The sequence below is a fragment of the Phocoena phocoena genome, chromosome 9 (assembly GCF_963924675.1).
Source record: "Phocoena phocoena chromosome 9, mPhoPho1.1, whole genome shotgun sequence".
Lineage (NCBI taxonomy): Eukaryota > Metazoa > Chordata > Mammalia > Artiodactyla > Phocoenidae > Phocoena > Phocoena phocoena.
Window position 1 is genome coordinate 12,867,937 of NC_089227.1, and position 25,373 is coordinate 12,893,309.

Consider the following 25,373-nt stretch of genomic DNA (forward strand, 5'->3'; position numbering starts at 1 on the left):
ACTCTGCTCCTGTTCTTGAGCCCTGTCTAAGAGCCCTATCTCCTCATTCTACCCTTTTCCATTTCTCCCACCAACTCAGGGAATCTTATCTAGTTTTGGTGATGAGAACCCTTGTTCCAGGTTCCATTCTTCTTTCTTGTGGCAAAGGTACCTCAGTTTTTTTCTGGGAAACCCACTGTCAATTCAAGCACTTGGGTAAAACTGACTTTACTGCTTGAGAATCAAAGCAAGATCATGAATTAAAATAAGTTAATCTTCCTACACAAACTCTTTTCAGAAAATAGAGGCAGAGGGAACACTTCCCAACTAATTTTATGAGGCCAGCTTTACCCTGATACCAAAACCAGATACAAATATTACAAAAAATATATAATAAACGAATATCACTCAAGAACATAGACATAAAAATTAAACATACACACACTAAATTCAGCAACTTATAAAACAAATCCGAAACATCATGACCTTTTAGGGTTTATGCCAAGAATCAAGGTGAAATTCACTAACATAATTCACCATGCTAACAGAATAAAGAAGAAAATTCACATAATATCTTAATTGATACAGTAAGGAAATTCAGCACCAATTCATGATTTTTTAAAAACTTCTCAGCAAACTAGGAATAAAAGGGGACTTCCTGGATCTGATAGATGAAATCAATGAGAAACCTACAACTAACACCATGCTTTATGGTGAAACACTAAACCATTGTTCTCAGTCATCAGGAAAAAGCCAGGATGCCTGCTCTTACTCTTTCTATTCAGCATTACACTGCGTCGGACCTAGCCACTGCCGTAAACAAAGAAAAAGAAACCAATGACATACAGATTGGAGAGAAAGTAAAATAAGTTAATGTGCTCACTTACGTTTGGAAATGGACATATGACCCAAATCTGACTAATGAGGTTCAACTCCTGATTTTGAGTATAACTCTCTTTCTGCTGTGCTGTCTTTTATTGTGGTGAAGAGACCCTCAAGCTTCTGGAGCCCATAATACAGTCTGAAAATAGAACCACTCCATTAGGTACAGGGCCTAAGAAGGATCCTAGTGACATCAAGCCATGAATCAAGCTGGTTTGAGAGTACTTCTATCACTGGGCCATTCAGTTATATGAAATAATAAATTCTCTTTTTGGCATAAGACAATGTGAGTTATCACCTAAGAGTCATAATTTTTCTCATATCTTCTTTCATACCTTAAATGCCCTCAGGGGTTAGACTTTTGAATTCTTTTGCTGCTATATTTTTCTTGCCTGAAGGTTGACTATAAATCTAACTTGAATAGGTAAAATAACAACACAAAAATCAGTATATATAAATATAATCCTGCCACATGTGTGATAAATAAATGTAATTGATGAAAACAAATTTTTAAATCAAAGTCAGTCCTCTGTAAACCTCTTCACCAATGTAAAAGAGTGACAATGTAGATTCATCTGTTATACTCCTTCTGCATTCACTTTCCATACTACAATAGCAGTGGAGTGGCAATCAGACATGGCAAATCTGTGCGATGTAGACATATAAGACGTTTATTTTATTTTTACTGATTATGACCAAATTCATCAGGAAATATGAGAAGTATGCAGTATAGTACACATTACATTTTAAGCATGAAGGCTCAATGTAATTCTTTTATCTACAACCCAAGATTATCTCTTTATAAGTCCATTCCTCATTCACTGCACAAATTCTTCCCAGACCCCTCCAAAAATCCTTCTCCAAAATCATGCTAACTAAACTACATTTTTCCCACTCTGATTACACTATGCTTGTTTTATCTGTGGCTACTGTCACTATAAAATTATTAATATGAAGATTGAACCTCATAATTGAAGTAATTTATTCTTTGCTAAGACCTTAGCTCTACTTGATCAGACTGTCTTAGAATGGGCTAACCCAGAGAAAGACCCTATTTGTTACGTGATCCCAGAAAACACGAATTAGGGAGAAATAAAAGTGAGATTGGGATGGGAGAAAAGCAAATAAAGAACATGTTAATGATCAGGTTACTGCTGTGGCCAACTGAGACTCAATCCCACCGGGACTTACTGACAAATCACATACAATATACCTCAGAGTTACCTTACTGAGGAACCGAGAAGGTGGAATATTTGGAACCGAGAAGGTGGAATATTCACCCACTGACTGTCATGCTTCACTGGTTGAGGGTTACCCACGGGCGCCTTAACTCCATGGCATTTCTGAGCTGCCTTGTGTAAGTTAAGCAAGCATGTATGACATGGAAGTAGGGGCCTGAGGCAAAAAATCAGAGAGACACAGATGCTTGGGCTGGGAAGCTGTCAGTGACTATAGGAACTATCTACCACACACAGAACTCAAAAGTAGATGGAAGAATGGAATGTCAATAGCATCGGTTACAGAGTCCAACTGAGCTTGCAAGTTACCTCATCCTGTGATCACAGAAGGACCAACATTCTTCTGTCTCCTCCTCCTTAGTATCTCATGGATTTCTCTACAGTCTCCACATGCCTCTTCATTCACCTTCTTCACATATTATATTTCAACTTCTAACATAGAAACAACTCCCACATTAAATATAACATATTCCCCTTTGATCCATATTCTCCAAAAGATAAAAGAAACTTTACTTGATATAAACTGTCCCTTTTTTAACCAGTCTACTTTTAGTCTTCTCAAGAATGACCTTCTTGAGGAAACGGGAGCATTAACTTCCAAGAGTTTCAAGAATAAAGAAGACATGGTTCCAGCTCTCCAGCTGCCTAGCAAAGGAAAGATGTCAAGGTCACAAATAACTAAAACATAAGGCAGAATGAGCTAAGTGCCATAAGAGAGGTACATACAAAGTGCTTTGGGGGCTCAACGGAGATAAATACCATGTCTAGTTGGCAGAATCAGGAAGGATACGTGAAAAAGGGGCCTGTGAGCTGAGCTCTGAAGGACAGATGGGATTTTGTCAGTAAAAGGTGGCTACAGGGCTTTCTAAATATAGAAAATATTATAAGCAAAGCTCCAACCACAGAAAAATGCATGCTCCTTTGAGAAACAGTCCAGTTTGGCTGAAGCATAATGTACACATCACAGAGGTGTACTGGGAGATATGGCTACAAAAGTCTACTCTGCATGTATTTTTAACCCTTTCAGTAATCTATCGTAAGAGCTTTCAACACTTAAAAGTGGAATGATGTTAGCATCTCTTGTGGTAAGGTCTACCAGCTGCGTATTATTTTTTAATACCACGTTACTATTCGTATTTTAAAATTTCTACAAGATCAAACTTGTTGAAAGCAAATGTAGGAAGTCAGAGGGGGATCATTCCCTTAAGGTCATTTAAGGATAGCATTAAATTTTAAAGGCCTACGATCTTTTTTGTCTTTGTAAAATACTGCTCAAAGGACAAAATGATAGCTTGTATTTTACAAAAGAGGTGGAATGAGGTAATAAAAAAAGATGAATGAATAAAATAAGACAACATTTAATGCTCTCCTCAACAGGTGCCTGAATCTACACATATATGTGAGTTTAAAAGGAAATTAGCCAAAGTAAATAACGTGGGAAATCAATATTAAACACATTTGTATGCATGTGGTTTTTCTCCCACATCCTGGGGGAATTAACATTTTAGACTTGCTACAGTTCCATTATTAATCTTATTCTTACCAGAGTCAAATGGGAAGTAAACCTGCTGACGTGTAATAACTGAAGCTAAAAGGAAATTCTTTCTTTCTTACAGAATAATATTTTAGTTCAGCTTGAGGACTGTTGTAAACAGTCCTAACAGTTGTTTTGTCAACCCACAAATACACAGTCTTAGTCTAGCTCTTATGAACACACAATAGCATGAGTTCATCTACATCAGAATATCAATTAGTACTTTTCAGAGCACACTCCCATATATTTAATCTTTAGAATAATTCTGGAAAGAAAATTGGTCTAAAAAACATTATCCTCATTTTGATTAAAAAAGCAAGGTTCAAAAAAAGTTAATAGGCTTCCTCACGTCCAAGTTGTAACGTAGTGTGTTGAGTCCCACTTGAACTTTCTTTCCAACTTAACCTGAGTCTGAGAAGCAAGGCTTTGCTAAATAATTCACTTTTTTAATCTGTGCAATGCAAGAAAAGGTGGGGGTCGCTTCTTTTAGGAACGGGCTCACTAGGAAGGTATGAGCTAGTCTGTAGACATGTAATATTCTTCCACAATTTCCGTGACTGTTCTCCCGCAAAGCTAGGCTAAGATGACCTCTTACACATTCTTGGTTGTAGTTCTCTGGAGTCTCAAAAAAGTCCTCATTAGAGGCTATTGATTAAATTCAAGGTGTTTCTTAAGAAAAGTTTGGCCCTGCCGCCAAGAACCACAGTTTGCCTGGTCTGTATGAAGACAGATCTCTGTATATGTGCTGGAATATAAATTAAACCTTCCTTTTAATAACAGAATGTCAACGTTCCACTTGTGTCTCTAAGCCCTAAAACCAGTCTATCTGAATTGTTAAGCGATTCAGAACACCTGGACGACAGCTTCTTACCACAGACTTCTCCTTAAATGCTCTCTAACTTTCATTAAAAGGTGACCGAGACAACAGGGAGAGATGAAGAGGATTCCCTATTTTCTGAGCTGAGTGGGAATGAGGATAGTATAGTCTACAGCAGATTAATGATTCTAAAAATTGCATACGATTTACTTCAGAATCTTATTAAAATGCAGATTCTGATTCAGCAGAACTCACTCAAGGCTCAAAATTCTGCATGTCTAACTCCCTTTGAGGTGATACCAACGCTGTTGGTTCAGGACCACACTCGGAGCCGCAAAGGTGCTCAGAGGGATCTGAGAACTGCAGGCTATACCTGTATGACCCACGAGCTAATAGAAATCAAAAGAAAAATAATATTTCATGACATGTGAAAATTATACAGAATTCACATTTCAGTGTCCATAAATAAAGTTTTATTGAAACATACCCACGCTCTATTTATGTATTATCTATGGCTCCTTTTTTTGAGCTATGACAGAGTTGAGTAGTTGTAATAGAGACTGTGTAGCCCAAAAAGGCTAAAATATTTCCTATGTGGCCCTTTACAGAAAACATTTCTGACCAATGGTCTAGATCAGTGGTTCTTAACACTGGCTGCATAGTCAAATCACCCGGGAGTTTTAAGAGATATTTATGACCTTCTACCACACAAAATCAGTCAATCCAGAAGCTCATGGGGTGACCCTGGCACCATTTTTTTAAAACTCTCCAAATGATTCCTATGAGCAGTCATATTCAAAAACCATGGATCTAAAGGAAATATCCCCTTCCGACCCCTGTCTCAGCATCTATAAACAAAGTCACCAAAGTCAAAGCTTAAGGTCCAAGTCCTCAACTATTCACAGCTTGTTCCTGCAAAACCACTACGAACTAAGATACAGTCCCTAGCACAAGTCTTTGGGGATTTTTTATTGCTCTTCTTAACTCCAGCACTTCAAAACTAGTAAGAACCTTCACTACTCTCTTCATCTCTCACCACATTTATTTTCAAGAACTGCCATTGCTTCCTTCTTCCTCCGGATGACTGAAACCAGCAGGTGTGTTGTCACTGGACTGTCTAATGCATGTGACCTATAAGTGATCTACAAGTGTATCCATCATGATTCCTTTCTTTCTGTAAAGGAATGGCCCTATAAACCCATGCAGGTCCATGTCTCTTTACTCCGGCCCTAGGGCCTCATCTGGAACCTGCACATTGGTCATACCTTCCTCTGTATCTTCAACCTCTCCCTTTCCGTGGCCTCCTTTCCAACATCCTAGAAACCTGCTAAATTCTACTCTCTCCCCTCCACAAAAAAATAAATAAATATTCACCTTTAGCTACTACTCAATCTTTTCCATTTATCAACCAGAATACTTGAAACAGAATTCCTTACTTGCCATCTCAATTCCCAGCCTAACATTTACTTTTAAACCCAATGTGTCATAGTTTCCCTCAACACTATTCTATTAGATCTCTTCTTGCAAAAATCAAGTTATCCATGTTGCCTAATTTAGTGGACATTTTTCAACCTTTATCTCATAACACTGCTGTACAGCACTGCCACCCATTTATCATTTTCCTGAAATTCTGTGTCTCTGATACCACACACTGTTGGTTCACCATATCTCTGATTACTCTTGTTCTGTCTCCTTGGTAGGCTCCCCTTTCTTCACCCAGGTAACCCAGTGGTTCACCTGCAGCCCACTATTCTCACTTGAACCATGACCTCAGTCACTCTAAAAGTTGCGCCTACCATAAAGGTTTATGATTCCTAAGCCTGACTCCACCTCAAGTCCCTGCCCAGAATGTCAGATTCATATAGTCAACTTCTACTGTCACCACTTGGCTGTACCAAACCCAATATGCCCCAAACAAAACTCATTTTATCCTCTGCCTGCCCCTCTTCCTGTATTTCTCTGTCTTAATTGGTAACTCTACAATCCACCCAGGTATATAGGCTGGAAATCTGGTACTTATTGTTTACTCCTTCATCTCCTCATCACCCAGAGCTAATAAGCACCATCAGATTCTGCAAATTTATCTCTTAATTACAACTCAGATGGGTCCCCTACTACGATGAACCTAATCTAAAGTCTTCAGCATCTTTCACATGGAAGACTGAAACTAGCCCCCCTACCACCAGTTTTGTCTCCTAAAAGCATCTCCTTACCCATTCGAGAGGAATTTATCTGCAACACAAATAAACTATGTCAGTTAAATGCCTGAGACCTGTCAGTGTCTCTCTATCTTATAATATCATGCTTAAGCTCCTCAACATAGACTCCCCCAAATTTGGACCTTACCTCTCTGGCATCATCCCCTGTCTCACTTAATACTCTTAGTACACTGCAAGTAACAGCAATAGGATCCCCTATTTGCAGAACCCTCTACCTGAAATTCCTTTCTTCTCCCCCGCTACTCCCCCTACCCCTTCACAAACACCTTTTGCTGATTCATATACTTTAAGACTCAAGTCTCCCAGGTTTGGTTGTGTCCACCTCCATATGTCCACAATAGCCTGTGCATTTCTGTATTATTCATATCATAATGCAGTAGCTAAGAGAACCTGCTAATGACAGAGATCTGGATTCAAACCAGTGCTCCAACATTTGTCAACATTCTTACCTAAAAAAATCATATAACGTCTTTAACACCTCATTTCCTTCGTGTGTAAAATATTCACTTTACTGCTTTGCCAGTGAATTAGTGAGGTACAATGCTTAAGATATAAACTGGCACAAAGTAAGAACCCAATAAATTAGAATTTTAGTTGTTATTATCAATGTTTTTTGTTGATTTTAAGATCAGAACACCAAGCCATGATGTGTGTTCAGTAATTCTTCAAAAGTCTTACTTTTGCAAAGGAATCTTTATCAACTTAAGTTAATCTTTTTAGTGTTCACAAATATCTCTCCCTTATAAAAAGAAATCATCTGGATAATTTAATAAAACAATAAAAAGAAAAAAAGTCTGACAATGACTTGCCGATGAAAAGATAGGGGAGCAGTAGTATTTCTCACAATAAATGAATATCTCAAACATATCTTTAAAGTTCTTACTTGGTAAAAACACATACTAAGAACTATAGATGACTTTCTGGGGAAGAAATTATCCCTTTTATTAAATTATTATGAATTATCCACACATGAACTAGGAGATCCTGCTTTTAGTTTACTTCAGAGCATGATAATGTGAAAAAATAAAATGTGATGTTCTAAAAGGACATCTGTTAATTTTTAAAATGTTAAAACATTCTGAATTTTGTTTTTCCAGTGATTTGTATTAAAATGGATTTCAATTCCAAAACCCAAATTTTCTCATTATATCTTAAGCCTGTCCATTACCCTAAGGAAAATGAAATGCAATCTATTACCATAGTGCCCACCTGCCTGCTTCATTAAGTAATGCCTGTAATTACAGTATATTTTTCAGGAGTGTGTTAAGGAGGACCCAACAAATATATTCCAGGTGTGGACTCTACTCAGCAAACAACCAGATTCATTTTTATTTCGGTCTTAATATTGTGGTAATTTTTATTAGATTTCTACTTCGTTTTTCTACTTTCAGTTGAAAGCAGTGTGCAGGCATGTAGGGGACGAAACTCGGCACAATACCAACGGAGGCTTTTACAATTAGATGCGCCCAAACCCCTTTCTCCACCACATCTAGGAAGAGGGTACTTCTTTCTGTACCTGCCGCCAATTTCAATTCACCCATTGACAGGCTGTTTCCTTAGGCAATGAAAAAAACTCCTTAAGTCTCCTATTTCTCCTCTGTGAAATGGGGATAATAATATCCACCACAGAACGGTAACTCGCATAGTGCCTGGACACATTAAATTATCCCCTTCCACAACACTTACTGAGTGCAAGCAGGGTTCTAGGCACTTTATGTATATTAATTCTTCTAATCCTTTAACAGCCCCATGTGATAGGCACTATTATCATCCTCCTGTAGCAGATGAGAAGCCATCTGTCAATCACAGTTCTGATTATTTCACAAGACAACAGGACCAGATAAACAGGGATTAGCACTAACCACTCCAGGGTGTTCAGTAAGGGAAATAAAACCTAATGCCCTAGGACAGCCACTGCATGGAATGAATTAACTTCCCCTCTATCAAACTGGAAAGTACTATCCACAGGAGAATTGACAAAAAATAGTAGCTCAAATAGTTTTTTGGGTTCCATTGCTTAGTAGAGGAGCCCCAATAGAGAAAAGGCAGTACAACCCTCAACCCTGTCAAACTGTTCTCTACCTTTGCCTCCATGTTACCAATAGCCATATGTCCTATTTGCCCAAATTACAGAGCTCCGATTCCCTGTGGTAAAGAAATCAAACCTTAGAAGTCAAACAGGAACATTTGTTTTTGAAGGAAATGTGATACAAAATCTATGCTTAGGGACACGGTGCGATAATTTGTTGAGATATTAGTTAGCTCTTTGATTTTGCTGCTACTGAATAACCCAAGAGTGAAGCAACATTGAGTAGTTCTTATTTTCTATTTCTCCTTCTACTCCACCCCTACCTTCTGAGAAGATGGCCAGACTTTCCGCACTCCCTTGCCACAGGTAGGCTGCAAGCCTCAAGCAGAAGTGGCCTGAAGAGAACCTCCCTTCCTTGCTAGAATTTTCCAAAAGCCTTGTGCTATGGAGACAAAAAGAAGCCACTGCATTTGGGGTGAGACTGGAGGATAAAGGTGGGGACAGGTGTGGCACAGCAGCAAGAGGAAGAAAAAGATTGCCCCCAGCTTAAGGGAGAGCTGGAGGTCTGTGGGACCTCCAGAGAAGGGACCCACAGCTTCCCCCTTGCGGACTTTCAGGAAGGAAGTTCGGTCTCCATAGGAAACAACAGCAAAGTGGCCCTACAAGCATGGCTCCATTCAGAGCACCTGAGTCCACCTGGGTCCCCACATACTAGGTCACACAATAATCCCAATACCATCAGATTCCAAGGGACTGGCTGGGGAGATAAAAGTAGGTCCATTACGGGCTCAACCAAGGGGCTTTGGAAAGGGGGGGAAGGCTTTATTCACTCCGTGTGACTCTCACTGTCACAGTGAGTGAGAGCTGTGGATGCTAAAAACACTCTGCAGTGTACAGCACCACAAAAGCTGTTCCACCAGATGCTAGTACACTCTGTCGAGAGAAACTGGTAAACAATGGGCATCAAGGGGGAAACGGATTTGGACTAAAAGGCCAAGGCTGGCCCTCGAGCACTGTTCTGTGCAACCCCCCGTGATCTCATCCGCACAACTTTGGAAGAGAGGGGGTCCCCGCATGCCTGAGAATGAACTCCCTTCAAGCTGGTGGGATCGGAGCTCAGAGTTGGAATTAGATTGACTGAAAAGAAATAAGTAACATGGCATTTCTGATACACCGGAGCTTAATGAGAAGACAAACATGACCCACAGATATTTCATTTTTAAGAATACAGTGTCAGGGACTTTCTGAAAGCATGATAAGCTCTCGCTCATCCTGTCTCCTGCACACTCCTGAAGATGCACTGCATTTTGCACTGTAATGGTTCTGAAGGTGACTTTCCAGACTGCATCTGTGTCCTAGTTCAATGAAGAAAAATCCAAGCCATCCTTCTCGTCCCTAAGACAACATCCATATTTCTTTGTGCTGACCTTTTTATGAAAATGGAAGCAGTGATTATATTTTTAAAGTTTTATTTTTAAGCTATTTTGTTTATAATCAATAAAATATGGTTAAGCATCTGTATATGCATCCATCCCACCTAACAATGGTTACATGTCAGGAGAAGACTGGCAAGAAAGGACTTTGGCAACACTATATAAAGTGACAAAAATTATTACTTCATGAGAAATGTCCACACATCACATTAAAAGTGAAGTAAACAGCCACATGCATTTTTTAAAAAATAGAATTAGAAAGAGATGTGAAGCATTTTCAACTTTTGTAGAAAAATTAGTTGGAAGAAAGGAATAAAACATCATTTATGTAGCACCTTTTCTGAAAGTGAAGAAAACCATTACAGGATATAATTAATCTTCAGACCTCTTTGCTAAAAAGAAAGAAGGGGCAACATGATCCCTTTTGGGAGAAGCAGCACAAATTCAGATTACTTGCCTAAGGCACTGATTGGCGGAGATGGGGTCAAAATCCTACAAGAAGATTAAGACGCTTGTGAAATCCCATTCTCTTACAAGCACTACACCTTTTTAAAAGATAACACTCATTGAACACTATGTACAAGTCACGATGCTTTATTCTTTTTTATTTTTATTGGAGTATGGTTGCTTTACAACGTTGTGTTAGCCTCCACTGCACAACAAAATGAATCAGCCATACACGTACAGATATCCCCTCCCTTTTGGACTTCCCTCCCATTTAGGTTACCACAGTGCATTAGGCAGAGTTCCCTGTGCTATACAGTATGTTTCCATCAGTTGTCTATTTTATACATAGCATCGATAATGTATATCTGTCAATCCGTCTCCCAATTCCTCCCTCCCCACCCCTTTCCCCCTTGGTATCCATACATTTGTTCTCTACGTCTAGGTCTCTATTTCTGCTTTGCAAATAAGATCATCTATACCATTTTTCTAGATTCCACATATATGCATTAGCATACAGTATTTGCTTTTCTCTTTCTGACTTACTTCACTCTGTATGACAGTCTCTAGGTCCATCCATGTCTCTACAAATGACCCAATTTTGTTCCTTTTTATGGCTGAGTAATATTCCATTGTATATACGTGCCACATCTTCTTTATCCATTTCTCTGTTGATGGACATTTAGGTTGCTTCCATGTCCTGGCTATTGTAAATAGTGCTGCTATGAACATTGGGGTACATGTGTTTTCTCGAATTATGGTTTTCTCTGGATATGTGCCCAGTAGTGGGATTGCTGGGTCATATGGTAGTTCTATTTTTAGTTTTTTAAGGAACCTCCATACTGTTCTCCATAGTGGCTGTATCAATTTACATTCCCACCAACACTGTACGAGGATTCCCTTTTCTCCACACCCTCTCCAGTATTTATTGTTTGTAGATTTTTTGATGACGGCCATTTTGACCGGTGTGAGGTGATAACTCATTGTAGTTTTGATTTGTAGCATTTCTCTAATAATTAGTGATGTTGAGCATCTTTTCATACAAATCACTATGCTTTAAATACTCTTCTCACTTAAATCTTGCTGCAATCTAAAGAGACAGATGTAATTTTCCTCATTTCACAACTGAAGAAACTGAGGGCAGTGACATTAAGTAGTTTATATGGGATCACCCAGCAAACAAGTACTGAGAGAATTCCAACCAGAGCTGCTGGACTCAAAGCCTATGCTCCCAGGCATGAGTCCTCCTTCTCTCTTTACCCCCTACACAGTGAAGAGACTGTATGCATTTCAAAACTAATACTGATTATTCCTAGTAGCCATCAAGGACTCCGGCAGTGACAAAGCATGAACTGATAGGACATATTTTCAACTTCCTTGAAATGCTATGATCATGAAAAGAATCCTGGCTTTATCTTCCATGCTACTCAATACCCTTCACCTATCATTAATACTAATCATGCCTTATTTTAAGGTATTACTTTTTTAACATGTCTTCCCTGTCAGACTATAAGACTCTTGAGGACAGAAAAAGTGTTCACCATCATTTACCGCTAGTCTCAACACCTAAGCACAGTGCCTGGCACAGAGTAGGCTCTCAATAAACTTGGTTGAATGAATGAATGAAGGTGCCAGGGCAGCCTTGTGAACTAAGGGAAGCACGGCACAGTGGTGGCACCTGGCTCAGTAAGACTTCATTGTCAACTGCTGGATCATGATTGACTTGTAGAGAATCTATGGTCAAAGGAGACAAAGCAAGAGCAGAGGTCAACAGTAACTAAAGCCCCACCTACCTACAAAGCCTTTGAAAACTCTTTACTAATGGCTACCCCCCCAACCTAGGCATGAAACTCTCACACTTGATTTCTCCATGTTTTGAACATCACACTTACTTCCATCTTTAAGTTGCATATATTCATCTTTGTATCACCAGCACACCATACAGCACCTACATACTCAACTTTTCTCTATCTTCTACCCAATGTACTTAGCATTGACCGACAGCTACTATTCGTTTATGCCCCTTTTTATAATGGCTCTCTTGTATCCATAGTTTTTATCCACAATCAAGCTGTAACTCATATCCCAAATTTATTTCCCACTATCCCTCCCTTCACCCGTTTTAGTGTCATCTGAAGAGAACTATACCTGCTGATGCCCTGACAACTTTCTTGCCTTTGCTCATGCAGTATATTTTGCACCAAATGCCCTTCATTTTCACACCTGAGCCCAGTTCAACTATCATTTCCTCCAGGAAGGCTTCACAAACTCATTCCAAATGGACATAACCCTTTCCTCATCTCAATTCCCACATTTTATCTGTAATTTTTTGTTGACAGACATAACTTTACCCTGTAAATTCAGATATTGCTTTATATTCTCAACTAGATGGTAAGCTCTCTAAAGGCAAAGGCCATACATCATTCACTTCTTTATCTTCCACATCAAGTAGAACAGGACCTTCTACATAGTGGCTACTTTGTAACTATAAGTTGAGTGAATAAAAGAATGAATAAAAGGTTAAGTGCATTTTTTTGTTCAGTTATTCTTAAGTCTTGAATCTGGCTTAACGAAAATAGCATTACTCATCCATACATCATAAATCCTAATTCAGTTTTTCTCATAAGCTAGCTACGAAATTCAGGCTGGTTACTCCACGGGTTCGAGTTTCCTCATCTGAAGAAAAGATGAACTACAGCTGATCTCTCAGGCCATTACCAATATGTAAAAATACGACAGTGTAAAATACGTGGATAATTCCAAGCAGAGGAAACACAATTCCCCTTACCTTTGTCTAGTAAATTTCAGTCTTTCTTCAGAGTTCAACTCATCATCACTTCTACACAGAAGTTTCCCTGATGACCAGGACTACATCAAATCCCGCCACATAACGCTCATACAGCACCATAAACTTCCACTTTGCAGGATTTACCATACTTATCATTTTTGTTCCTATGATTATTTAATTAAAGTCTATCCCTATCCATCCCCTGTATATTCAATAAGATGAATCAATGAGTGTAATTTGTTTTAGAATATAAGGTTTTACAATGCAAAAACATTTTTTTCAGTAGTTCTCTTTGTAGTTATATAATCACATATGTTTCAGCACTTAAATATTTTCCAAAGATGATGGACAAAGCTAGGTGGTCACAACTTCAAAGAGTTAACATAGTTTTCAAAGAACCTAGCTTGTCATTTCATCAAAGTTTGTATGTTCAAAGAATATGGTCTCTGATAGACTTCTTTTTGGCTATGCTGAGTGGCATGTGGGATCTTAGTTCCCCAACCAGGGATTGAGCCCGTGTCCCCTGCACTGGAAGCGTGGGGTCTTAACCACTGAACCACCAGGGAAGTCCCTCTGATAGGCTTATTTCTAAGTGGGAAATCTCTTTTGTTTTATTTCAGCTTTTTCTTGTTTTTATCTGTACTTTTTTTCTCTATTCAAAAGAAATTTATCTATAAAACAACTCATCCCATCTGTTTTCTTGGATCATTAGTTAGGTAAAAATACCAATTTAGAGATTCTTTTTATGATGTAGAAAGTAAGCCCCCTAATATGAGCAGGAAAAACAAGAATGTTTCTTTGTAAACAGCTACAATTTAATATTTGATTTTTTAAACCACAAACAGAAATTTAAAAAATATCAATGGCATCATCTTTTTTTTAACATCTTTATTGGAGTGTAATTGCTTTACAATGGTGTGTTAGTTTCTGCTTTATAACAAAGTGAATCAGTTATACATATACATATGTCCCCACATCTCTTCCCTCTTGCATCTCCCTCCCTCCCACCCTCTCTATTCCACTCGTCTAGGTGGAATGACAACATCTTTTAACACTGCAAATCTTCAATGTGAATAAGGAAAGTCTAAAACTTATCTCAATGATAAAACTAATCCAAGCAGTAGGAAATAAAACCTGAAATGCTTTCCTTGATATAAACATTTGAAACTTATTGGTTTAGTTTTCTTTATCCCATGAATACTTTTGAATTAACACAAATACACTTGATTTAACAAGCTGTAACATTTTATACCTCTCTAACTCCACACAAACCATCATAGTTAGTACTATAATTATGAGTTAAAGGTATGATCTTAGACACAAAGCCAAAGCTTTCTATCTTCTTTCATGTGCTCCTTTCTGTACACTTGGGGGGTATTCCTTTCCATAAAAAGGAGAAACTGACTGACACATGACCTCTTCCTATCCAATAAAGTGGAGTGCCAATCCTTGAGAGTGATGTTCCCTCAAGGGACGACACAGTATGAGCCAAGCTCACTTCCACCTTGAAATAGGTTTTCACTCTTTTAATCACATGTATAAACATGTGAAGGATAAACGTACAAGCAATAAAATTCTATTCCTGACAACAGAATTCTGAAAGTCACTAGATCATGCAAGATTCTGAAAAACATATTCATTCTATCAGAAAAGCCATATGCTCTTAAAACAGGTTATATAGAGACATAGGAAAATAAACATACAAAGAGCAGTGCTTATTTTTTCAAATAATTTAGGTGTTTTTTGAAAAATAAAAACAACACTATTAAATAAAAATTATTACTGTATGTCTTAATTATCACACTCAAGAAATTTTTAGAGTTATACAGACACCCCCCCTTCCCCGATGGTAGGAACTACAATTACGCCGGTTCTGCATAGTCAGCAGCACTTGGCATGATGGGTTGGATGAGTAAGTTAAGTTCATTGACTCCTTCTAAAATAACTGGCCAGCGCTTCCTTGGTGGCGCAGTGATTAAGAATCTGCCTGCCAGTGCAGGGGACATGGGTTCGAGCCCTGGTCCAGGAAGACCCCACATGCCGTGGAGCAACTAAGCCTGTGCACCACAACAACTGAGCCTGCGCTCTAGAGCCCGCGAGCCACAACTACTGAGCCTGTGCTCTAGAGTCCACGAGCCACAACTACTGAGCGCACGGGCCACAACTACTGAAGCCCACATACCTGAAGCCCATGCTCCACAGCAGGAGAGGCCACTGCAATGAGAGGCCCACGCACCACAACTAAGAGTAGCCCCCGCTCACCGCAACTAGAGAGAGCCTGCGTGCAGCAACGAAGACCCAACACACAGCCAAAAATTTTAAAAAATAAAATGAAATACTATAACTTTCCAATGAAAAAAATATAAAATACATATAAGCACAAATGACTGACATGAAAAAAGAGCACTCATTGTTTGGTTACTTAAACAAAACTGACATTTTTCCAGATGGTATGAAGGTATATGGTTTGATGGGGTTTTTGTGTGTCCATTTGTTTGTGATTTTTAATGATTAGGATTTTTAGTACAGTGAGAGAGATGGGGGGATGATATGATATGGACTTGCCAATATATTCCTTATTAAAGTTTGTTTTGTTTTTTTTGGCTGCGTCGGGTCTTAGTTGCAGCACGCGGGATCTTCGTTGAGGTGTGTGGGAACTTTCGTTGTGGCATGCAGCTTGCCTCTAGTTGTGGCATGTGGGTTTTCTCTCTCTAGCTGTGGCGCGCGGGCTCCAGGGTGCATAAGAATGTATTAAGTTTTATTACATCCATACTAGCTAGGATGGATCTAGGGTGTCTCCTAAGACATAGAAACAATCTCATCACACTGATTTGGAAATTACTGAATTCTGTATTTTTTTCTGAACAACCAGTCAACAAATATAGGGTTTTTTTCTTTTTTTACAAAAGCAAAAATGGCAATGCTTTATAGCCGGTTTTCAAAAGAACTGGACTTTTAAAAAACAAAATTGTAAAGGTTTCATAATCACATTTTAATATTTTACCCGTGTGAACGAAAGATCAAAGTATTATAAGACTTGGGCAAAAAAGCCTAAGTAATACAATTCTCTTATAATATCCCTGCAAGAGTGAGCTAAAAATACAATTTACATATTATCAAAAGTTTCTTATTAATATTATTATTACTACTACTATTACTACCACAACTACTACTACTACTATTACAGCCCGCCACATTCAGGAGCACACAGACCTGCAGCACAATACTATCATAAAAATCAAATTGACTCTTGAAGAAGCAAAGGATTCAATGAACCTAAAGAGGGAAAAGAAAATGGATCCTATTTCTCACTCTTCTCAACGCATTCTACTGTACTCCACCTACTGAGAATAGATATTAATACATCTTTCATGCAGATAGCATTGTTTCAGTAGCACAAACGAGGTGTGATCACAGTAAGTAACGGGCCTTAATAACTAATTATAAGCCAGAAAAGAAAGGCTACACACTCATTTTTCTAAAACCAACATTTTCATTTAATAGACATTTACTAAAGTAAATAATTCTATACCATTTCAGGGGAAGACAGTAAAAAGAAAGAAGCGAGTCATGAACCTCTACCCCAAAAACCTAATAAAATAAATACAAAAAAGGAAAAGAATCAAAAAAGGGGGAGAGAATGGAGTTGTAGAAACAAAGCTTTTGTATAATATTGAAACTAAGTTACTATTAACATGAACTAGATTTTTATAAGCTAAAATATTCATTGTAGTAGGATAACCACTAAGAAAATAACTCGAAAGAATATAACTTTTTAAGGAAGGAATTTAAATGGTACACTAGAAAATATCTATTTAACAAAAGCCATATGTTTAGAAAACACTTGTTCAACTAAGTCATTCAAATTCAGACTTTTTAAAAAAACACCGGACTTGTCACACCAGACTCATCTGCAGGCTGAATTCAGTCCATGAACCACTCTTTCAGTTTGTGACATCCCTGGTTCTGCAGATCTAGATTTTGCCCTTCCTTTAAGGCTTTCAAGTACTACTTCTCCTATTAAAATTGTGATGATCTCCTCAATCTGTATTAATACTTTGCCTCTGTCTCCACTTGATGGAAAGAAAAAGTAAAGAATATGGAGGCAGAAGATTTGGGATCAATCTATCTGCTCATCTATGATTTAAGGTAATTAATATCTCTGAACCTCAATGTTCTCATCTGTAAAATGAAGATAACAACACCTACCTCACAAGGTCATTTTGAAGGTTGGATCAGAAAATACATGTAAAAAGCACCATACAAATATTAATTCAGACTATAATTGCTGATTTTCCTCATCTTCACCCCAGAAAGTGGCTTTCACTCATGGGCGAGATTAATATTCCTCTTTTCTCAGTCCTATATGAGCACTTGCCCAACAAAGTGCCTGACGCACTATTAATATTTTGCCTTATGGGTTTATACGCATCTCTAAGTATGGTGCCATGTAACTCTGTTGCTTCACTAAGAATTTCAAGTCTAACCACAGCAAAAAAGATAAGAAATGAAAAAATATTAACCAGAACATCTTTGTATTTGACCAGATAACAGATGGGGTCCTAGTTATATATGCCAATAACGGCAGACATAAAAAGAAAAAATTAATATAGCTATCCTGTACCTACTTTTATGAACTCTTTACGATAATTCAACTTGCAAATACTTTTTAATCTATGGAGTATGTGAAACACCCTCACAGATTTCTATTATTCCTGTCATTGACTCATTTCTATTAAAACTGAGTTATCTTGTCAAAACTCCTGGAAATACTTTCCAAAATTAATTTGGAGAGGCCATGACAGTGAGAGGCCCACGTACTGCAAAAAAAAAAAAAAAAAAGAGTGTCCTCAAATTACGAGGGTATTATTAACTTAAAAGTAATTTTTAAATATCATAATGCTCTTCAGGGATAAAAAATCTATAAAGCTTTAGGGCTACTTTTCACTGATCTAAAATTGATATAAATCATTCTATTACAGCAAAGTGGAAAACCTATATTTCTAGAATCTTCAACTTCTCCATACAAAGTATAAGAAGGAAAAAAAAATGTAGCTTCCTAATTTAATTTTAAATCCCATCGTCTAGGAATTTATACTATCATAGTTTTACTCCTTTGGACTTCACTGGTAGTAATTTTCACCTATGAATTCTCTGAAACTGTTTAGTAATAATTATTGCTATGACATACAATTAAACCACATGATATGTTTTTTATACACAGTATAAATTTTTTTTTTTTTTTTTTTTTTTTTGCGGTACGCGGGCCTCTCACTCTTGTGGCCTCTCCCGTCGCGGAGCACAAGCTCCGGACGCGCAGGCTCAGCGGCCATGGCTCACGGGCCCAGCCGCTCCGCGGGATGTGGGATCTTCCCGGACCGGGGCACGAACCCGTGTCCCCTGCATCGGCAGGCAGACTCTCAACCACTGCGCCACCAGGGAAGCCCCCTCCATATTCTTTATTGGGATCTCTTCTCACTCTAGGCCAGTGCTGCTCAAACACTGCCCCAGGTCATCCTAGAGCAATTCAGTCAGAATTTCTGCGGACAGTTCTTAGGCATCAGGATTTTTTTTTTTTAAAGTTCTCCAAGTGATTCCAATGTGCAGTCAGGAAAGAAAACCCCTGCTGTTCATCCCCCCCCCCCACAATAATCTCATCCACTCAGTCATTTTAATTGTCATGTTTATTCCAATAACTTACAAATCTATATCTCTAGTTCCCACCACCTTGGTCATTCAAAATAAAACAACCACAAAATAAAATTTCATTTTTTTAATCGACACAAAATTTTAAGATATGTTGAAGTTTAAATTATTTCTTTCTAGATTTTTCTAATTTTCTCTCTCTTTTTTGAGGGGTGAAGAACCTGTGCTTTGTTCATATCCCAAAAAACTGATTAGATTCCCTCCTGGGAAATGGAACATGTGCTAGCACACCTTTCCAAAACTTCAGACATCTGGCAGCGGGGGGTGGGGGGGGGGTCTCAATTCAGAGGCCCTGTAAGCACTAAAAAAAAAATCAATATGCCTGCAAAAGAATTCATCATTTTCCCATGTCCCCAGACAAAACCTGCTCTTCCTCTCACCGAATGACTGGCAGCTAAAGTAAAAAACTTGGGAATCAGGATTTACTCCTCCATCTTTCACATCCTCACCCTCAGTTATTGGCCAAGTAATATAATTCTAACCCTTTAATAGATCATGAATCTGTTTGCTTTCTCTCCATCCCCATGGCCACTGTGTTCTGTTGCCTGGGGTACCGCAATACCCTCTGAACTGGTCTCCTTGCCCACAGTCTTTACTTGTTCCACACTACTACCAAAATCATATTTCTAAACACAAATGTTTTTCGTGTACTTAAAACCTTTCAGAGGCTCCTTCCCACCCTTAAGATAGTGTCTGCATTTCACGACATGGTTTCCAAGGCCCTTAGAAACCTCTCCAGATGCTTTCACTGCTCCTGCTGCTGCTAGAACCATCCCCTCATCACTCATTCACCTTGCTTCAGCAGAGATTTCTTTCTTCGGGGAAATCTTCTCTCGTCTCCCAAAGCCAGGTTAGGTGCCCCTTCCACTCATGGCCATGTCACCACGCAATTACTCTGTTACCGCATCAGTCGCTAACTTGATTGTCTCCCCCGCTACAAGTGAGCGCCTCAGAAGCAGAGGCAATGTCTTATTCTTCATGACTGCCCATGCTTGGCACCTTGTAAGTGCTCAGTATTTGTTGAAATAAACAATGAATGAATAATAGCCCTTGTAGTCCTAGCAAATCTTATTAGTGAAATCTGTATTTACCCTCTCCAAGCAACGTTAGGATTCAAGAAAAACAGTTGCTGAAAAGAAGTCTTGCTCACACATGCACAGCAGACCCACACGCTATCCTGTGGATATTAAAAGGCTGGAGTTCTGCCCCTAGGTGCCGCAGAGACTAACGCAACACTGTAAAGCAATGATACTCCAATAAAGATGTAAAGAAAGGCTGGAGTTCATTCATCCAACATTTGTAAGTAGTTACTTTCACTCTGTCCATAATAAGCTTGTCTTATGCAGTGTCAACAGTCACCTAGTCGCCTTAAATTAAATATTACAGTATGAAATCTGTCATTTAATGTAACAGCTACCACTACCATTCTGTAAGCACTGTGCTCAGCGGCTGACACATATTGTCTCATTTAATCTCCACAATCAAGCTCTGAAGCAGATCATTTTACAACTTCTCAGAGGAAGAAACCAAGGCTTGCGAAGGGTAAGCACCTAGACTACAACAATACGGTTAGGATGTGTTAGCCAGTATCCCACCCTTATAGCAGAAAAATAAACCGAACATGAAACTTGTACTTAATATTGCCATGTCATATCCAATCTTGCTCTAGTAAGTGACAGAACACAAAGTTAAGGCTGCTGGGGTGAGAAATGCCTCCGAGTTGATAAATCAGTGTGTATCCATGGAACATAGTCCCATGCCAAAGAGGATGCTGAAAAGCTTACTGAGGATCCTGTGCCCAGCAAAATGGAGTTTGAGGCCCTGAGCAGGTACACCAGCCCAGTGAACCCGGCTGTCTTCCCCCATCTGACCGTGGTTGTTGGCCACTGGCATGTTCTTCACCGCCTGGTTCTTAGTTTATGAGGTCACCTCCACCAAATACACTTGGGATATCTACAAAGAGCTCCTCATAATCTTTGGTGGCCTCACTCTTCATGGGCTTTGGAGTCCTCTTCCCGCTGCTCTGGGTTGGCATCTACGTATGAGCTCCCAAGGGTCCCAACCAGGCGGCTTCACTGAATCCCTGCTTTTGTAAATTATTTATTTTACTATGCTGGAAGTGTCCCACCTGCCGCTCACAATAAAGGCAGATTTGTGACAAAAAATAAAAATAAAAAAGCTTACTGAGTTCTTTGAGTGCAATGTAAATGAGTTTGAAAATGTAGTATAAAATGTACCTCTGGGGCTTCCCTGGTGGCGCAGTGGTTGAGAGTCCGCCTGCAGATGCAGGAGACACGGGTTCGTGCCCCGGTCCGGGAAGATCCCACATGCCGCGGAGCGGCTGGGCCCGTGAGCCATGACCGCTGAGCCTGCGCGTCTGGAGCTCTGTGCTCCGCAACGGGAGAGGCCACAAGAGTGAGAGGCCCGCATACCGCAAAAAAAAAAAAAAAAAATGTACCTCTGGTTAACAATCATATGTCCCACATTTACCATATCTTAGAGGCAAACCAGATTCCTGAAAGTCCATATTAATTGGGGAGGGGGGTCTTTGGTTAAATAGTCTAGCATATTAAAATAGCTAAAATACACTGAGTTCACTCTCCTGAAAAATGCAATTAGCTACTAGCTTCTTTGGCTTGAAAACCTTGTCCTGTTGAAAATTCTTTCATTTTCTCCACATAACGTTTTAAAGGAATTTAATTATGAAATCCAACTGTAAAGAAACTTATTGAAATAGCCTGCAGATTGTTTTATTTGCTACACCTCCCTCACACCTTAATTAACCAAAATAATAATAGCTCTCCAGTTATTATTACATAAATTAGTAACCTGGCCAAAATGATTCCCAGCTACTAAACACTTCATGCTCCTCGAGGCTAGCCTCTCTCTATTTTAATGGCGCTAAGATTAAACAATTCATTTTCATCTCACTATCTTTACGATCCCATATATTGTGTAAGATATACAGTAAATCTTTCATTCATCCAATAGACCTTTATAGGCTTATTATATGCCAGAAATTGTCTTCTACTTACTCAAAAAAATACTTATTGAGCATCTATGTGCTGAGGATTTAATGGTAAACAAGATAGCCAGGGTTTCCTAACTTTGTATGCCAAATCCTAAGGCAGGACCTAGACATCTGTATTTTTTGGTGTCTCTGAGATTTTACTAATTATCATAGATCAGCGATTGTCAGCAGCAAGGGTCAGCAAACAATGGCCTGAAGGCCAAATACAGCCTGCTGCCCATTTTCATAGGACCACAGAGAAGAATTATCTTTACATATTTATACAGTTTTTAAAAATCAAAAGAAAAATATTTCATAATAGATGAAAATTATATGAAATTCAAATTTCAGTGTACATAAGTTTTATTAGAACACGATCATCTGATTACATCTATGTTTGCTTTTGCACTGCAAAAGTTTGGTTGTTGTCTAAATGTCCATTGACAGATGAATGGATAGAGAAGATGTGGTATATATATAATGGAATACTGCTCAGCCATGAAAAAGAATGAAATAATGCCATTTGCAGCAACATGGATGGACCTAGAGATTGTCATACTAAGTGAAGTCAGTCAGACAGAGAAAGACAAATATCATATGATATCACTTATATGTGAAGTCTAAAATATGATATAAATGAACTTATTTACAAAATAGAAACAAACTCACAGACATACAAAACAAATTTATGGTTACCAATGGGGAAAGGCGGTGGGAGAAGGATAAATTAGGAGTTTGGGATTAACAGCTACAAACTACTATATACAAACTACTATACATAACCAACAAAGTCCTACTGTATAGCAGAGGGAACTATATTCAATAACTTGTAATAAGCCATAATGAAAAAGAATATATATATATATACATATACATATATATATATATCTGAATCACTTTGTTGTACACCAGAAATTCACACAACATTGTAAATCAACTATACTTCAACAAAAAAATAAAATTAAAAAATTTATTGGTTGTGATAGAGGCCACATGTGGCTCTTTCACTCTCACTGCTTTGCACACCTGCTTGCTGTACTATGAATCACAGTGATGCAGTTATAACTTAACAGCATTTCAAAGGTCATATGTATTACCTTACCATAATTTTTTTTTATTACCAGTGCATACCCATCATACCAAAACAAGAGAAGTGTGCCATACTTTCAGCACACACTGGAAGATGGACCATGCTGTTACTGAATTACGTGACAAAGCACTTTATTATTCAATGACACTCTATCTATACTAAAAGAATACAATATATGCCAGATTAAGCACTCATCACAGTATTCCCAACTCACAGAAAATCCAGTGGGCAGAAAATATTACAAAGTCAAAACAGGCTATCTCATCACAGCAGAATTTCTTCACCGAAGTAAAAAATAAATAACAGTGAGACTGCAACCAAAGTGAGTTTGTAAGTGGTTCACTTGTTAGCCAAGCAAGGAAGGACATTTACCAATGGTAACTTAAGTCATGTTTGATTGCAGCAGCTGAAGCAATGGGTCCAGAGAAAATAAACTTGTTTAGTCTTGGCAAGAACAGTTGTTCAAAGAGTTGAAGACACTGGGAGCAATATCAATATAGTCAATTCAAAAATGAGACAAGGGCTTCCCTGGTGGCGCAGTGGTTGAGAGTCTGCCTGCCGATGCAGGGGACGCAGGTTCGTGCCCCGGTCGGGGAGGGTCCCGCGTGCCGCGTAGCGGCTGGGCCGTGAGCCATGGCTGCTGGGCTTGCGCGTCCGGAGCCTGTGCTCCACAGCGGGAGGGGTCACAACAGTGAGAGGCCCGCATACCGCAAAAAAAAAAAAAAAAAAAAAAAATGAGACAAATTATTTTGAGAGGTTTCCCTTGGCTTTGGTGAGATGACAGATGTCATGGGTACTGCTCAGTTGTTCTTTATACCAGGAGTCAATGCCAATTTTGAAGTGACTGAAGAATTAGCCTATATGAAAGGCTGCACAAAACAAGTACAAACAAGAATATTCACACGAATTAAAAAAAACAATAATTCAATACAACTTAAGTGAAATCTGCTAAGATGTGTTACAACTTAGGGTGGTAAAAATTATGTGTGGAGCAAAAAAAGACTTGGCTGGACAAAGTTACAGAGCTTGTAAAAATGTATGGTTAAAGCCTATGGTTATTCACTGTATTATTCATCAGGAATTCACTGAGGTTATTCACTGAGGAAAATATTTGAATCTCTCATGTGACATTAAACCAATAGTGTTAATAGTAATCTTCATCTGCTCTGTGAGCTTAACCATTGTTAGTCCTATGAAGTTTTCTCAGAAATAGAAGCTGAATAGCCTGTCTCATTCTACCACACAGCAATTCTATGGCTTAACAGTATAAAGTTCTACTGTGATTTTTTTAAGCTCAGGGTCAGGAATGAGTCTTTTCTGAATTAAAAAAAAAAAACAAACCAAAAAAAAACCCAACCCCCAACCACTACCATTGACCACAGAATAGCTTTGGAAATTAGCTTTTCCTGTGGACTTGATAATCTTTTTCAATGAATTCTACCTAAAATTACAAGGCAAAATAGCACATACATGCCAAATTTTTATAACAGTAAAGTCATTTCAATGACAATTAATGTTAAGTCATTTCAATGAAAACTAATGTTGTTTGAATCAAAAGTAAGGTTGGGCTACTTTACATATTTCCCATGATGGCAAAGGTTAAAACAAATAGTGAGATTTCATATCCACACAAATTTACAGCAGATATATTTTGTGAGCTCAAACTACAGCAATGTTTTTCAGACTTCGATGCAAGTGCAAAGGAAATTTCCATATTTCAAAATCCTTTTAACTGTGCAATTAAGGAGCTTCCACCTAACTTTCCATTCTAAGTGATTAATCTGCAATATAATGACATGTAAAAGGAAAACATCGGAGAAAAAAATCTAATAAATTCTATAAATGCCTTCCAGGCAATGAATATGCTCAATTAAAATCAGAAGCTTGTGGATTGATAGCACTACTCGGCAACACCTTACTGTGTGAAAAGACATTTTCAAAGATGAAATATGTAAATTCTTATTACAGGTCAGCATTAAGCGATAAACATTTACAATCAATTCTGATGACAGGAAACAATAACTTTGCACCCCAATTAAGCGAAATGTTATCCCCCCCAAAATAATTATACTTTTCTCATTCGCAAATCTGTATTACCAAAAATACTCTTCTCAATTAATATTATTTTAATTTAATCAAAATCTTGCGGAAATTTGTTTTTTCTCATATCGTACAAGTACTTACATAGCATCTTCAACTTCACC

The 25,373-nt window shown here is 38.4% G+C and overlaps 1 protein-coding gene and 1 pseudogene across 1 annotated transcript in view; one reads left to right on the forward strand and one right to left on the reverse strand.

The window, feature by feature from the left end:
• The window catches only part of SUGCT (succinyl-CoA:glutarate-CoA transferase), a 684,446-nt gene that overhangs the window by 499,644 nt on the left and 159,429 nt on the right, over positions 1–25,373 (reverse strand). The window lies entirely within an intron of this gene.
• On the forward strand, positions 20,876–21,114 carry LOC136128563 (transmembrane protein 258 pseudogene; annotated as a pseudogene).